Genomic DNA, 10092 nt, shown 5'->3' with positions numbered 1-10092 from the left:
TTTTTCTAGAAAGTGCTAATAATTTCCAGGCTGGCAATGCTTCCCCTCTTCACATAAGGCTCCACAGATCTGAGTCTTATTTGCTAGCATCTGACCACAGGATTTTTATGGAAATTCTATTTAGCTGATTTCACAGGAAGAAAATACTTTTTTACCTTAGGCAAGCAGACAGGAGCAGTAAACTAATGACATTACAATGCACCAACAGCATGTCAATTACAGATTTACTGAGAGCAATCAGCTATTTCTGATCATTTCAAGACAACCGAATAAAACGCACTCAACCTCAATTGCAGTAATTACAGAAAATGAACAGCCCTATCAACACCTTAAGCGGAGTGTTTATATAGGTATCATGGCTTTATAAATCATGGTTGTTTTGTAGCAATGAGAACTATGTCAATAAAAGTAGCAAGGTGTCTTCAGTTAATTACCTCCAGGGAACATGGATCTAGCATGAAGGATACAGGAAACTACAAATCACACACATTTTGCACTAAAAGCTAAGATGTATACTATGCTTAGTAGAGTAATACCCCTTTTCCACCAAAAACCTGGGTCTGACCTGTGTTTACGAACATGGTTCTAACAAGTGTCAGAGCTGGGTCAGACCTTGTTTATTCTCCTTTTAGACTGCTGCGATAACTTGGGTTATTGCTGGGTCTACCTGGTCAGCTCAGAGTAAAAGGGTCCCTGAAAAATAACCTGGGTCAACTGACCCGGCAATCCAACCCAGGTAGCAACAAGGGGTGGACCCAGGATGGGCATGGGTAATGGAGCAGTCACCCCCCACTTTTTATGACCTCACAAGCTTAGCAGGGCAGACCCGTGTTCAGTGTGAATGGGGCTGACCTGAGAATAAACCAGATCGATGGAGCTGTGTAAACGGTGTCTGACCTGGGTCTGACCTGGGTTGGAACCATGTCTGACAACCCAGGTTGAACCCGGGTTTTTGGTGAAAAAGAGGTATTACACTGCACCTTGGATATTGGTTATTCCTGGATCAGTATCATTTACAATTAACCCTGCAACACCTGTGTATGTCATTAGAATGGTCTTTTTCAGGTTCACAAAGATGAGGTCATAAAAAGTGGATGGTGACTGCTCACTGAAGCTCCAATCAGCAACTTTTTCATTTGACCTGGGCCAGATCACCCAGGTCGCAAGGTTTACACCACACAGTTACCTGGGTGCTTCTTGAGTTTGACTCTGGTAGCTATCAGGGTCAGATTCCCTGGTCACCCAACATGGGTTATTTTTTAAGGACCCTTTTACAGCAAGCCGTGACCCAGGTAGACCCGGGTTATCTGGGCAGTGGAAAAGGGGTATAACTGATACACAAATCACTATGAGAAAGTGATATCAGAAGGCATTGATCAGACACACATGCAATAAATTTAAGAAGCTAGTAGAAAAAACGTATATTCAGATGTAGCCAATTTAGGGGCCTATTCATTATCGGGGCCCGTGTGACCCCTCATAATTAAGTATACAACTCAATACCATTAGCAGCAGTGAACACAAAGACACCTGAGAAATTTAACATTGGTCTGGTGCGGAGACACCTTATCCTGAAGATCAGCTGTGCCTGCGATTCTTATCACTGTGAAACTTAGCACTGCTGAGTCTGACTTGGCAGTGTTAGGGTGCATGCATGAACTTGGGTTCATGCATGCGCACCTAGTGTCTGACTTCCGGTGTAGGATACCTCTTCGCAACCTGTGTCTCCTTCCTATAGGAAAGGAGTGGGGTCCAAGTACCAGCACCATCTGAAGATGGCGAAGATTCCCACTGTCAAGCACAGAAAATTTAGCATTTTCAGAGCTTGATGAATTTAGGTCCCCATCTGTATGGGGACAGCAGACTAGATGGGGATTGAAGGATATCCGTGATATCTTCTACGTTACTTTTACATCGAATGCCAATTTTTACAAAAGCAGATTAAAATTCTAATTTTCAACTACTTTTGTAGAAATTAAGGGATAATGAGTAGACCCCTTAATAGAAAAAGAATCATTTTATGCGGCTTGTAAGGACAGTTATAACATGTATCTTACCATGGCAAAACTGAGAGGGCTCCACACACCATGTGACTAGCCCATGTGACTAGCACTGTTAACAAGGGTAACATGGTTGCACAGTGGTTAGCATTAATGCCTCACATTGCCAAAGCTACTGTATTAGTTCTATTTTAACCAGGGTCTTATCTGTGTGGAGCTTGTATGTTCTCCCTGTGTTTATGTAGATTTCTGCTGGGTGCTTTGGTTTCCCTCTAACATACAAAAACATGGATGAATTGATGCTGACTAAATTGAATCCTAATGTATGTTGGTGAAGTTGGACTGTAAACTCTAAATATTATCTGTACTGCAGTACATAATATAGTGGTATTATATAAATAAATACTAATTTATATAGTTAAAACTGGCTCTAAAGTCAATTAGTGTTAATATCATGTCACATATAGGCCTGATGTATTTCATTTAAATCCAATAAAACAATAATATTTGCAAATAAATACAGAATGTAACACATTGAATTGAAGTATACTTTATTCAGGCCAAGTCCCTATGGGCAAATCTGGTTTCTGCAGGAAAATTACCAAAGAATTGACTTTGGCAATACCAATTCATGCTCCCAGTAATTCATTGGTCCACCATTGGAAAGTATATACCACTGGAACAAAATGTATTGACTTTTCAGCAGTATCTCAATTGTGTGAAAAGAAAGGTAACTATCATTAAATAGAGTAATAATAATAGTATTAGCAACGATAACAACATATGTATTTGAATACAAAATGAAATATTAATTTTGTAAGTATTTGGTAAGTTTAAAAAAGTAGGGGGGGTACAGATGTGTCCTCATACACCTAACCTCAATACGCCATGACGCCTGGTGTGAGTGAGCCTCTGCTTGCGCTGTGTGTGTTTTTTTGGCCAAAAATACATCTTAGTCACAATATGATGTTGTTAAGATGCACGGGGAGACTGCACTGATTCATTTGATATGTGATACTTGTATATCTGTGTGCGACTGAGGGGTAAATTTACTAAAGTTCGATTTGATGGTCGTTATGAAGTGTGATTTAGCTCACCTCAAACCGACTCAAATCGCATTGTGACAACCCTGGTTTTTTTACCAGATTTACTAATGGTCGATTTGTTTTGCAATTTGCAAAACAAATTCAATTTGATTTGGTTTTGATCAGTGATTTGATATTCAATTTGACATGTTCATGTACAAATCGAATGGCAAATCCCACTTCAAACCAAACTGCAAATCCCCAACTGCATTGAACTGCTTAATGCTTTCATTTTCAGCATGAGCAGTTAGTTTTCACACAGATACATGCAGACATCAGTGAGATGCCTGCATGTATCTGACTGTAACAAGGCAACAAATAGTTAAAAGTTAAAAAAAATTGACGTGAGGTCCACCCCCAAAACACAACCAGCCCCGGACTTTTCAAACCAAGTCCTGGTTGACTAAATACAGGTAAAAAATTGCGTAGGGTCTCCCTGTACTTAGTGCAACTAGCACTGGGCTATGGGCAGTGGCGTATCTATAATGGGTGCAGTGTGTATGGGGCACATGGGCCCCCGGGTCCAGGGAGGCCCCGCACCGCACACACTGCACCCATATTTTTTTTAAACTCACCTGTCCAAGGTCCCGCATCGGGTGTCACTGCTGCTCAGAACACCAGAAAAATGGCTGCCGCGGCCATTTTACAGTGTTCTGCGCATGCACAGTTGCCTCCGGGCACTAGAGTGTGCCCGGAGTCTACTGAACATGCACAGAACACCGGAAAATGGCCACCGCAGCTATTTTCCGGTGTTCTGCGCATGCGCAGTAGACTCCAGGCACACTCTAGTGCCTGGAATCTACTAATGCTCCAGTGGCTGGCCAGCCGCATCAGTTGGCTGCCAGCCACCAGGGAGAGAGGAGGAGGCCCTGCACGAGAAGTGCACATTGCCCCCCTCCTCTCTTAAAACGCTCCTGGCTATGGGAACCAGTCCTGGTTCTGGAATTAAAGGGAAAAATTTGTGTAGGGTCTCCCTGTAATTCACAGAACCAGCCCTGGACCCTTTCTAGCGGGGGACTGATGCCACAGCCAGGGGAGCCCTATCACTGGGCCCCCCAGCCGCAGCATCAGCCCTGACCGCTAGTCAGCCCCGGCCAGGGATCCTGGGGAGTTGGGGACCCTCTGATAAAGGGGTCCCCCTCTCCAGGGCACCCCTAACCTAGGCTGCTAGCCCAGGGCTATCCCCTGGGCAGTGGGTGGCGGGTTGATTGTGTCAATATTTATTAAACTTATACTGTGTACGGTGTGTGTGTGTTTCTTTCAACATTTCTTTACAGGTGAACTACTGGTCCCAGGGGCCCTTAATGACCCACATGCTGGTACTTGTGGTTCTCCAAGTACCAGCATGTGGGAGAGGCTTGCTGGGACCTGCAGTCGTACTGTAAAGACAATGTTAAACATATTCTTTTTAACACTACATTGACACAAATATACCCACCACCCACCGCCCAGGGGTAGCGGAGATAGCCCTGGGCTAACAACCTAGGCTAGGGGTACCCTAGCCTTTATTGGAGGGGTCCCCAACTCCCCAGGGCTCCCTGGCCTGAACTGACTAGCGGTCAGGGCTGATGCTGCAGCTGGGGGACCCGGTGATAGGGCTCCCCTGGCTGTTGCATCAGTCCCCTGCTAGAGAGGGTCCAGGGCTGGTTCTGTGAATTACAGGGAGACCCTACACAAACTTTTCCCTGTTATTTCAGAACCAGGACTGGTTCCCACAGCCCAGTGCTGGTTGAACTTAGTACTTAGTAAACCAGGACTGGGTTTGAAAACTCCGGGGCTGGTTGTGTTTTGGGAGTGGACCTCACATCAAATTTTGTTAACATTTAACTCTTTATTTGCTTTTTACAGTCAGATGCATGCAGACATCTCACTGATGTCTGCATGTATCTGTGTTAATTAGACCTGCTGTTAGGGTGATGAGGCTTCCTACGCCTAGATCACGGTATGAGAAACGCTGCTCCTGTATTATTAATTTTCCTTCCAGCCGGCTGGGAAGATAAGGAAACTCAACACACACTTGTGATGAATTCCACTTAGCTCTCAGAGGTAAATCCCTTTTGAGCAGTCTTTTATAAGTTCAGAAAACTGCTGTTACAAACATTTGCCAAAAATGGTTTGACAGAAAAGAATACATATGATTGGTTTAACAAGTACATAGGATGTGTCAATGCATCTTCAGTTTGCCTTTTCTTCAGTGTCCAGACTTAGTATCCTATTCTAGGATCTTTCAGCAGTTGCTCTATTTCAGCTGCTCATTCAATATGATGGTGTTTTAATCTCATGATATTTGTGTGAAGGAAAATGGCTTTTTCTCATAAATACTGATGAATCTTACAGTATATTTTAAATAAACATTATATATTATTATAGACTCTCACAATCCCCTCTTTTTATTAAAACATACTATCTTTCCCTTATTGGAGTCATGGCTTTCATAGTAACTATATTACTTCCATAGTCACCCTATGCAAGTAGATGCAAGCATCATTCATCACTAGAATGCCAAGAATCCCGGCGCATCTTTCCCTAGAAAGAGGGGTTTCTTCCAATGAGCAAAATTATTACAATGATTATAATGATTACTGGGTGAATGAGACCACTAAACGTCCTTTTGACTGAAGGTGAGTTACCTGGGAACACATCCCACCAATGGTGCTGTAAATTATCTTTTAATTGTGTGGCTACTTCCACCAATTTATCTGCTTCTACAATTGTCTGCATTTGTGCATTATGGGCAGAATAGTTCACTTTCTATAAGTGGTGAGCAAGTTTTTCTGTATTATTAATGGCATTAATGATACTTTGGAGATTAACTTTAAGGTTATGGGGAGGTATCTCAGTCACCTGAAATTCGAACTGTACAGCTTGTCTCTTCGCATAGAACACATAAGTAGTGTTCTTCCACCTGAGGTGTGTAACATTAAATAAGCATCCAGAAAAAGGATTTGGTAAATTATAGAGGGAATTTGTATTCATATCATATGTGACTAGGCATACAACCTGAGGCTCTACCTCTATAAACATATCCACCTCTTTATCATGCAATTCCCAGTTGCATACACTGGTTGGGTAGTCTAACTTACAAGGCTCATATAGCTGTGTTTGCTGAGGACATACTAATCCATCATCGGTATCAGTACATAGGGATAAGTCATGTGTCCTTTTACTGGTGTCTATGTGTGTACCTCTCATCTAGGGAGTCCACAACTGAGTGCCTCCAGTAGTTGTCCACAAGGGGACTGGTAAGATGAAGTACTTACACATAACCTGTTTCTGTGTGACATTATAAACATGAACTTCACCCATGCAAAAGTTGTCAGTACACATCTTCTCTCCCTGAATTTGTATCCATAACAAGGAAGATATATTAAACATCATTCTGTATACTTGTTCATTACCTGTCATAAACTGTGTTTGTGCTTTGTCCTTTTGAATACTTTGATGCATGGTTCTGAGGGAACATTCAGTACCATTAAACAGTTCAGAAACATTTGTTGACAGGTAAAGTGTGTTAAACAATGTGCTATTGAACACCTGTAAATATTAATTATCCCAAGATATACTGGCCTGTAATGGGGTAAATACTGTATGTATCCATGTAGCTTGCATTGTAACTAATCTTCTCATATCTTCTCCTGCATTACTCATTTTGCTGGCTAAAGTTTCTATATCTATACTATTAAGTAACTCTATATCTGTGCCTGATGCTCCTAACAATGTATCATATCATTCTCTCTTTTGTCTGCTATAGCATTTTGGATCTGGGGGAAAGAAATATTTAATCTTAATATAGTGGTTTGTCTTTGGGTACCCACATTTACACAAGTGGAGGAAACTTTAACTAGTGAGTCATTCCTTATAGTGGGCTTGCTATTTAGGACGCACATCCTTGTCATTATTACTGAATTATTTGGTAATTGATTGGTATTAGTGCAAACTAGCACTACACCTCTTTCGATAGTTGTTGGGCTTCCTATGGGTATACCAGGGTCTGTACTGAATAACCTGTGCCCAAGTTTTCTAAAATCCATTATAGAACGTAAACTTATCAGTACAACACTTAATTTTTATTCCATTTATGATAGTAATATTATCATGCTCCCTTGGTGCCCAGTAGAGATGCCTTATATTATATTGTCCCAAACCTTTTAAATATATCGAACCTCAGGACCAGGTTACATTAAATCTGTGTAACTGGTAAGTCTGGTTACCATAGACGGCCCTAGAGTACTCTATTTGTCCTCCTGTTGTCCCCTGGTGTGTGTGCAATACCCTTAGACTAATTATAGCCAACATTATCACACAAAAAGGATTCATGATGGTGGTTCAATCTTGACCGTCAACTTCTTGCAATGTGAGGCGTGTATCCACGTGCTCTTTCCTCCAATTTTCACTGAGGTTGGTGTAGTCAACAGAACCTGATATGGACCATCAAATCTTGGCTCCAGAGACTTTCTGACATGTCTCTTAGTGTATACCCAATTGCCTGGTTCCAATGAATGTACACCAAGTACCGCTTCTGGGTCTAGAAGATAGGAGAAAACTAAAGAATGGATGTTATTTACTTGACTACAAAGAGTAGCTACATAGTCTGTTAAATCTGCTTGATTGTGCTGCAACTGTTGGGGGAAATAACACCCTGTCTTAGGAGGTCATAAGAATAGTATTTCATAAGGTGACAACTTATGTTTCTTACTAGGGGTGGTTCTTACTGAATATAAAGCTATGGGCAGACAGTCCACCCATGTCTTGCATGTCTGTGCCATCATCTTTTGTATCTTTAGTTTGAGGGTACCATTTAGTATCTCTACACACCCACTGGCCTGAGGCCTATAAGGGGTGTGAAAGGCTTGTTCAGTGCCCATATCCTTCATGATATGCTGCATAATTTCTCCTGTAAAGTGTGACCCTCTATCATACTCTATAGTTTCTGTTATACCATATCTGCAAATTACTTCACTTATTAATTTGTTGGATGTTGCTTTTGCAGTGGCTTTAGCAACTGGCCAAGCCTCTGGCCAATTAGAGAAGAGGTCTGTACAAATGAGGGCGTACTCATATGTCCCCACCCTAGGCAACTGAATATAGTCTATCTGCAGTCTCTGAAATGGGTATAATGGCTTTGGTGTATGTCTCTGTGGTACTTTTACTGTCTGTCCTGGATTGTGTTTCCCACACAGCTGGCATGATGCTACATATGCTGTAGCTGCTGCATTAATGTCTGGTGCTATCCAGTGCTGGAGCACCATGTTTACCATTGTCTCCTTTGAATTATGCACTGGACCATGGGCCAGTTGGGTCATCAGGGGATATAAGGCCCTTGGGAGGCACCACCTGGTTGCTTTAGCCCAATGCATATTAACACAGGTGGCTCCCTCTTTTTCCCAGCCTCTCTGTGGCTTGTTCTTCAAACTGGTGTAATGCCTGTATGTCCAAGGAGTCTTTCTTTGTGTCTGTTTCTATACCATAGAGGGCTGGGATAGGTAACAGGGCAGCTTGCTTAGCCACAGCATCTGATTTGGCATTCCCCTTGACCTCAGCTGTTTTCTCCTTGGTGTGTGCTACTCTACTTGGAAGCTGTAAGGCTGCAAACAATGATCTAATGAGCTCAGCATGCTTAATGGTTTTACAAGCCAAGCCCATAAAATCCCTACTCTTCCAAATAGGCCTAAAATCATGGGCCACACACCAGGCATACCTAGAGCCAGTGTAAATGTTTGCTGTCTGATTTTCAGCCATTATACATGCCTCAGCGAGTGCCCTCAACTCTGCTTCCTGTGCTGAGCAGGAAGGTGGGAGTGGTTGCTGAATCAATACATCACCTAAGGTGGTGACTGCATACCCTGTTCTTGGGGACCCTTCATGATAATATCTAGAGCCATCTACAAACAATTCCCAGTCTGGATTAGATAAGGGAACATCTGTTTTCTAGTTCCTTCATTTCCATTTTCATAAATTCAAGACAATCATGGTCAGAAAAATGTTGATTTGTATTTTTATGTGACTGTATTTGCAGTACATTATCCCCCTCATCACTGTTGTGTTCCTTATTGCCATTACCTGGTATGTTATCAACAGGTGTATGTATGCCTCCCTCACTATTCCCCTCTTTTGAATCCAGTGTTGGAAGCAATGTAGCAGGATACAACACTGTGCACCTCTTAATGGTCAAATTGGTAGGGCTTAGTAGGGCTACCTCATACTTGGTTAACCTGGCTGCAGAAAGATGCTTAGTTCTGGCCTGGTTAAATATTTCTGTTACTGAGTGGGGAACCTGTATTATCAATGAATGGTCCAGCACTAAATCTGCTGCATTGTCTTTAAGCATAGCTGCAGCTGCTACTGGTCTTATACAAGAGGGTGCTCCTTTGATTATACTATCAAGCTGCAATTAATAATATCCCAGGGACTTTGTTTACCACCAAGTTCCTGCACTAATACCCCTTAAGCATGGCCTTGTGTTTCATGACAGAATAGCATAAAAGGTCTGTCATATCTGGGTAATCCTAGTGCTGGTGCTTGGGTAACTGCAGTTTTTATCTGCATAAAAACTTCCTTCTGTTCTGATGTTAATATTACTGTTTTGTCTTTTATATCTGTCAATGCATCATAGAGGGACTGTATTATGAGGGATGCATTGGAAATCCATTCCTTGCAATACCCTATTAGGAGTAGAAATGCTCTGAGTTGCCTGGTGGTAGTGGGCTCTGGCACTTTCTGTATAGCTGATATCCTATCTTGTGTCAAATGTCTTGAACCTTGAGAAATACAATATCCTAAAAAGGTAACTTGTGCTTGAGCTGTTTTTCAATTTTTCTTTTGACACTCTGCAATTTTGTTCACACAGAAAAATAAGCAATGATTTGGTTTCACTTTGACACTGTCCCTCTGTATCTGCACATAGGTGCAAATCATCCACATACTGCAGCAACTGGGTGGTCTCAAACTGTGGTCTCCCATCTTGCAGAATGATGGACATAGCCTCTGTAAATGCAGATGGAGAGGTT

The 10092-nt window shown here is 42.0% G+C and overlaps 1 pseudogene; it reads right to left on the bottom strand.

Moving 5' to 3' along the window:
- Positions 1-5611: 5611 nt before the first annotated feature.
- LOC148517322 (uncharacterized) lies at positions 5612-7116 on the bottom strand (annotated as a pseudogene).
- Positions 7117-10092: the final 2976 nt, after the last annotated feature.

The sequence above is a fragment of the Taudactylus pleione genome, unplaced genomic scaffold, assembly GCF_031769625.1.
Source record: "Taudactylus pleione unplaced genomic scaffold, aTauple2 ptg000222l, whole genome shotgun sequence".
Taxonomy (NCBI): domain Eukaryota; kingdom Metazoa; phylum Chordata; class Amphibia; order Anura; family Myobatrachidae; genus Taudactylus; species Taudactylus pleione.
The sequence above is the reverse complement of the archived record's forward strand: the minus strand, read 5'-3'. Positions and strand labels throughout refer to the sequence as shown.